Raw genomic sequence first — 7,605 nt, forward strand, 5'->3', positions numbered from 1 at the left:
GTAATTCGCGTGGTATTGCGAAGAAACGAAACTAAACACAGGGACTTTAACATGGTGTAACAGAAAAAAAGCCCGTGGAAGATATACCCGCCAACTACAATGAAACAAAACCAAAGAAGGAGATGCCAATACGATGTACCACTGACAACGTTATCAAAGTAATCCCAGGCTTTCGCCTCCAAAGAAAGTAGGCAGACTTAAGTACACCGAGAATTTTTTTTCTTTTTTTTTGTTTTGGTTTTTTGACAACTCTGAAATTTGTCCTTGGCTTCGGCACACCCTACCACCAATTCCACATTGGAATGGTAACTCATGTTGGTAGCCGGGAGCCCGACCGCCAGCGTGTTGGTCTCAGCCCACCCTCACTTCACCACGGGATGGCCTTCGCTCCTTCGCTCCGGGACTGCAGTCGCAGGCACCTTTTCATTGGCCAACGCCTTGCACAAGCTTGGCTTTTCCGCTCCAGTTCTTGCACGGCAACTGCTGTCAACGACCTTGGCGACCCGTGCCTTGCGTCATATTTCGACCGGTGCCTTGCGTCATTTTTTCGATTTTCCCGTGGCTACTGGCCGTCCGCTATCAGCCATGGTCATCACGCGTCCCCGGAAGTACGCCATCGCTGCCACCCGGAAGCTCCAATTCGCAACTCGAAGTTCCGGGACGCAGTCTGGCAAAATCAGCCAAAACAAACAAAATGGGGTCGCAAAACAGGTCCGCCCATGGAGTTCCTTTGTAAGTATACTAGAGAGGAAACTGCGCTTGGTAATCCCTGTCGTCGCGGGGGTTTATGGGAAGACCCCCATTTTGGCTTGGGCTTGGCATGAGAATTGGATTCTTACGCGGTTTTGGGGATTTGCTTTCTTCACTATGCATTAACACTTCTATGAGCTACGAGCAAGCCGAAATCCTTCCGGTTCTGTGGTAGCCGCGTTCGGTGAAACAGCAGGCACGGTGCGTGATCGCACCTGACGTTGGTCATGCCGCAGTCGAAGGACGTACGACTGAGCGGATAATATGCCGCCGCCAAATTTGTAGACGACGAAAAGAAGAAACAAATGCTACTTCGATGAAGACACGATACGACAGGTACGGGCGCCTGAATCCGTCCTATTTTGTTATCGTGCCCGACTGTTTAACGCCAGGTTTTCTTTTAAATGCAGAGCATTTCTTTAACTCACGATGTCACCCGGCGTTGTCGGCGTGCCTCGGCGTCCGCAACAGCCGTTTTAGGTGCGCCCTCTCCCCCACTCCTCCTCTCCCGCATCACGCTACCCTCCTCGCTCTCAACAACAGGTCCGCACCCCTCCCCCTACACTATATACAAAATAATACTTACCGGCGCCTGGTTTCGATCCCACGACCCCGCGGGCGGAACGCAAGGTATATGGTGCTCTACCCACTGCGCCACAAAGCCGACACAGAATGGAAGGCTACGAACGAGCGTTATATCCTTGACTCATTCAAACTGCGTCAAGAAGTTGCTGATACAACGCATGCACTACCACCAACTCAACAAACACTAAACGTTAACGCAATACACCCGCCCCCTATGCGACGCATTTACCCGGGTCCCCATCGCGGGGAGATGGGCCCTTTTTTCTTGTTAAACTGTAGCTGACGGTCGGTGCACCGGTTCACCACGACGGTGACGTTTTCATAGGCACGCTCAAAAAACTTTGCAAAAACTTCGAACAACTTATTATTTGAAATAATGGTAAAGTTAATAAAATAATAGTCTCTAATGAGCTTACTCCCCATTGTTCGTAACTACCACCTTGGCCTGCAAAATAGCAGGCACAAACGTTGCGGCAAAAATACGCTTTAGTTTTAAAACAGCCTGTTTTATTTTCCACTTACATAATTGCACACTGTGCCTAAATATAGCTTTTTCGATTATATATTCCTTTTTGGTGTTTTTAGCGCCCACATTCCGCTAAAACTGCTCTCGCTTCAGTTGCCCGCATCTCGGCGAACCTACGCGCTGTACCAAACACGGGAGACGCGGAAACCCGTGCTCGAGCCAGCACCACTTCTTCCTAAGGTTACTTGGAGCAACCAAACTGGGCCGCCAGATGCCCGAACGCAGTGATACCGCGTTGGATGGAAGTAATCTACCGAGCTGTCTAATGCTGTTAATCGGTATAATCGAGCATAGTGGTGTTGTTCCCAGCAACGTTGCTTGGCATCCGATTGTGGAGGACAGGATGACTCATTTTTTTTATCCGGAGTTGTGACCCCGCGTTCTTATGTAAGCAAACGTTGGGGTGTCCCGTAACTTTCAGTGCCGAGGTAGCTTGGGACAGAAGGCGGCTTCGTTAATTGTACGGTTTCTTCAAGCTGCGAGGTTGGTGGAACCTCATTGGCGGAACCTGTTAGTGGAACTCATTTAAACCTACTGCTATTCGATGAGGATGGGTATAATGTCGCTCCACACCCGCTAACACCGATTATCATTGAAAGATATCAAAAAGAAGTGACCAGAGGTCAGCTGTACGAAGGCTTCGAACGTGACTGGAAGGGTTCAGCTGTATTCAGCCGAACGTAGCCCGACTCTGTTTTTGCCAGCGAGCTATGTGTGTGTCTCACGGAGTTTTTCTAGAATGTATCCATAGCTGTCTAGCTTAGGCTCAACGGGGTAGATTAAGTTATGGATACCGCAATGGACGATTCTCTCCAAGCCTGGGTATAACCATCTATCATAAATGATGAGTAGGGGAAAATATCTCCATCCTAATAAATGAAAAGTTGAGCAGCAATGCATCACCATGCTGCTAAAACCTACGTCAGAAACAAGCATCGAGACCACTGGTAAAAAGGTATGTTTCACATAAATATTGATGAGCACCACACAAACACCGACGCAGTGGTGCCGAAACAAATGCCGTAGACAAGTGAACAGGGATGTGTTGCCCAACATTGCGTAATGAATAGTTATTATACGAATAATATGTATTCAGAGCCTTCGCCGGGTGATACTTCTCAAGATTGGCTAAGAATTTCAAATACCATGATACCTACAAGCCTGCAAGTTGCCAAGTTAACTCTGTGCTGCTAAAATGGCAATTGACTGCAGTCAATTGTCAATTTAGCAGTACTGAATTAACTTGGTAGCGTGAATTTTTGCCCACGAATTTGGCAGTTTTGCAAACAACTCTGCCAAAATTTTGTTTATTTGTGCTTGTCCGTACTGTAGTATATTCCAAACTGTATAATGAATGTCGAAGCTTAACTGGCCGCTTATCGAACAATTCATTCTTGAAGTACAGCCTACAAGAATAATGAAATCCGGGAAGAGTGCAGGAAAGAAATGCTATTTCTCCGCACTTCTTTTCACTAAAAAAATGCGGGCCTGCACGAAGTTCGTCAAAAAGAATGCCAAGGTAAGAGGGCTTTGCGCTCTAGCGGCAAATGACAACCACAGCGGCGAGCGTAAAATGTGGTTGCGAGCCTACGAGCGTAATTAGCCGCTGCATCGGGTGCAAGGACACCCGGGACCCGCAGCGACGTGAATGCGTAGGTGTGATGGCGTAAGCTCGTTTCCAAGGTCTAACACTGATACGATGCACGCAAACAAGGAAAGAATACGGAACACAAGGGTGACGACGCTGAGCAGCCACCGTGGAAAAAAAGAGATCGGCCAGGGTCGCACACACCACGCAACGCTTCTTCCGTCAGATAACTGTTTATCCCTCGTTCACCTCGAGCACCTAGAACGGCCGTGGGACAGGCTTCGGGTGTCGGAGAACGAGGAGAGAGAGAGAGGGAGAGCCAGAGCCGCAACTAAACGTGTCCGCGGAGCGCCGAATGGCACGCACGCTACGTTAAAGGGACACTGAAGTGAATTTGTCAAGCTCCCGATTTTGCTTGCACTGCGTAGACTGGCTCAAATTACCACACTTTGCATCGTTTATCCGGTTGATAAGCCGGTAATTATTTCATAAAGCGGGAAAGAAGGAAAAACTACCATGCGTGGTCTCTGGCGGCCGCACCAAATAAACGCTGTGACGTCGGGAGGAGGTGGCACCGTGATTGGAAGATGTCCAAGGTTAGCATTAAAACAAGTTTCGGTTTAGGTTCTGTAAAACATGCTTGACATCCGACGGCATCGTTGGATGGGCATTCTAGATATCTCAGTAATCGTCGTACCGCGCTTCTGCCATGTTGTCGGCTGTAATATGCCTACGATAAGCCTCCCAGGACGGCTTGGCATCGTAAACATCACTAGCCTGGGCCTACGCAGTGCATGAACGCCCTCCGCGTCACCGCAGACGCTCAAATGCCATACGCTTTTCCCGCATATTCGGAGCTTGCCTCACTCATGCCCGTATCGTAAAAAGCGTGTTCGCACCAGACCAAGTGTCTGCTGATTCTGGCCTGTGCCCACTGCCCGCAAGCAGCGATCGGTGCTTGTGGCAACAGCACGCCAACGAGAACTGGCAAGCGCGTCAGTGTCAGTCTGCGCGCATTCTGCGAACTCGCTCGTGGAGCAGTGAACGTTACGGCCCAAAAATGGTGAACTCGGGTTAGAAAACATCAGCCGGAAACGAAAAAAATCAGCTTACAAAAAAAGCACGCACTTTCGGGGATTCGAACTTGCGACTTGCGAAAAAAAATTTGTAGCGCCTTAGACCACTCGGCCACGAGCGAGACCTGTCGGTGTGGCATATATAAGGTATATAATGTACAACTAGTTTACACTTCTATTTAGTTTTAGCATTTTGAGTACTTTAGGTGACTATTTGTTGTATAGCGCTCGTGCAGTAAACGTCCCCCAAACTTCCACAATATCTCCCGTCTAGCAATTGCATTTCGTAGATGAAAAAGCGTTCGCAGATGTATGGTCGCGCTGCTGACCGCTGTGCTTGTTCACCCAGCGCAAAAAAGTGCTTCCGGGTCTCTAGTTTTGCGCTGTACGGTAAAAGATTCGGTTCATTTTATTTCCTTAGTACCTATATTGACTTCGCTGACTCTTCTCCCGCCTTCAAGTGGCCTTCGAATTTTCTGCTAGCGTAAAGTCAGCGAAGCGTCGCATGTACACTTGTGCAGCGCTTGTGTGGAGCGACCCGGAATCGGAGCTTGATACAGTATACAAACTAACAAAGTAAAGAAAGGCACAATTTTCCATTCACAAATGTGTTGTGGCTTAGTTTCAACTGATCGAGCGAATTGTGACGACCCGTCGACGGCCGGCGGACTAAACGTTGGACGATGCGTTGGACCGACTGACTCGGTCGCGGAAGGTGGGCGAGCCGTGCAGTAGCGCAGCCAATTGCCAGCTCATCTCCTGCTGACGTCACACGAAAACGCTACAGAAAATGGGCGAGGGTGCAGAGAGGAGGACAGCATTTTCGAATTGATTTTTTTACTAAATAAATTCGCGTAAACGTTCTCAGAGTGGTCGAAACATGGCCTATGGACTCCGGACTACAATTTGCGCTAGTAATCCCGCCATGTTTACAAATCACTTCAGTGTCCCTTTAACATGCTGAGTCACGTCACAGCAAGTAAGAAAGCAAACGCACGAGATGACTTGCAACACCGCCACGCGTTCGTCTTTGTATTTCCATTTCTCCCTCTTGTGCTGTTTTCGGGCAGCTAGGTACCCAATCAGCCAATACAGCGCTTCAAGCAATGTTGCATGGTAACAACGTTACGTGTACCCCGGTGGAAAATATCAAGAGACCACAAAAATGCGCAGACATTTAGTAAACTGTGCACTAATCTGTCAGCATTCTTATGTAGCATGACTTGATTGTGCGTACATTGTAACCGGATTTGCGTACAACTACCCAAATAGATTGGACTATTTTTTAAAGCAAAGCTTTTTACCTCTACCCCCAAACGTTCTTTCGCGACCGTTGGTGTCAACAGAAAACTCCCGCGAACAAATAAAACAATTTACTGCACTGCCAGCAATCGAACCTGGAACTAACAGAGTAACAAAGCAAGAGCCCGTAGTCTTACCGATTTACCTACAAGCCCACGCGGAGACTGGGAAGACGAGTGGTGCACTGACCAAGAGCATGTATGGGTTTAACCCCTGCATTCTCGCTAAATGCCACGCGATAGCGATTAAACGAAGCTCACCCTAACCCATGGCATTTCACTGCTAGTGCGCCAATGGGCCTGTGGCTTCCAGTGTTCGCGTAAAAAAATATCAGCTCCTTGTCGTCCACCCTCACACCAGACGATACCTCAAGAAACACATTCAAATACTTCTTGATGGCCAGGCCATCACTCCAAGCCCCAGCATCAAAATCCTGGGCCTACATCTTCAGGCCAACACCAAGAGTAACGTATCCTTGGAGTGCGTCAAACACAACATCAATAAATCATACATATGATCTGGCGAGTTGCCACCAAGAAGCGAGGCCTCAAGGAATCCGATACCTTTCGATTAGCTTTCGTCCTCTCCAGAATCACTTACGTCAACCCCCTGCCTTCTTCTCGGCAAGGAGTACATAAAGATGCTTTATATAATGATTAGAAAGGCGGTTGAGCAAGCCATTTGTCTTCCCATGAGTGCGCCCAGAGAGGCTGCTTAGCACGGGGCTCTAAAAAGCTGAGAGAGGGTCATCTTTCTATCCAGAAGGTCCGCATGAGCAGAACTGCGGCGGGTTGCCGAATCTTTTACCATATTGGCTGGGCATCACAGAATATCGCTCCGCTTCATGTACTCCTGCGCTTTTGGCGACAAGAAATATGCTCCCTTTGCCCAGCTCCAGCTGGTGGACAGGGCACAGGCGGCGCGGACTGAATATGGGCTATAGTGAAGAAGGAACCTTTCCCGGCCGCACTATGTCCCGTTCAGAAATCTGAATATAAGCGTCTCCTCCTACTGCTCCTCCTCCTATTGCTCCACCGTCTCTGCCACCGATCTCATAGCCTCCGTCGGCGAAGGCAGAGACGGAGAAGTGGGATCGTCTGACACTGGGTTTGAGCTGTTATTTTATAAAAAAAGTTTCCACTCATGTGCTACACCAATACAAGTCAACCAACCACCGTTCATGCCTCATGCAATAATTTAACCTGAGGAAGAAAATCTCTGAATTAATACAGGGTGTGGTTAAGTACATTTCACTTCTCTCAGGTTTCACGATTTGTAGAGCGACGTGAGTGAATGTATGTGATGTCGCATGGATAATCGTTGTGGGTGCCGTTTACAGCTTTGCTTTCCAACCACATTCACCGAGTGGATTGGCGGCAATTTTTCGCTGTCTTGTTTCTTTTCACCAGGAATGCACATTTACGCTGTAATAACGATTAAGAGCATTAACTTCGGAAATTATTAAATTAGTGCAAATGCCTGTTTTTTTTTAATCTTCCTACGTCCGATTATCTCCATTTACACTGTACCCAACGATGGAATGTGTAAAGTACGCCGATTAGGCACTTCTATGCACATGCATGGCGTCACACGGTTGGTCCGTGCTGACGATTTTTATTCAGGTATCCGTCGTTCCTTACGGGCTTTTTTATACTTCGTTTTTGCGGAGGTTTTGTCACAGTGGTTGCATTGCAAATTGGGATCCACAGACCCACGGGTCTTTCCTCCTCGCAGCACCAACTCTAGAGGGCCTCTGTAGCATCCACGGTGGTCCAACG

This window comes from Haemaphysalis longicornis, unplaced genomic scaffold (genome assembly GCF_048455015.1).
Source record: "Haemaphysalis longicornis isolate Haplotype H1 unplaced genomic scaffold, Haemaphysalis longicornis Haplotype H1 scaffold_1, whole genome shotgun sequence".
Classification (NCBI taxonomy): Eukaryota; Metazoa; Arthropoda; class Arachnida; order Ixodida; family Ixodidae; genus Haemaphysalis; species Haemaphysalis longicornis.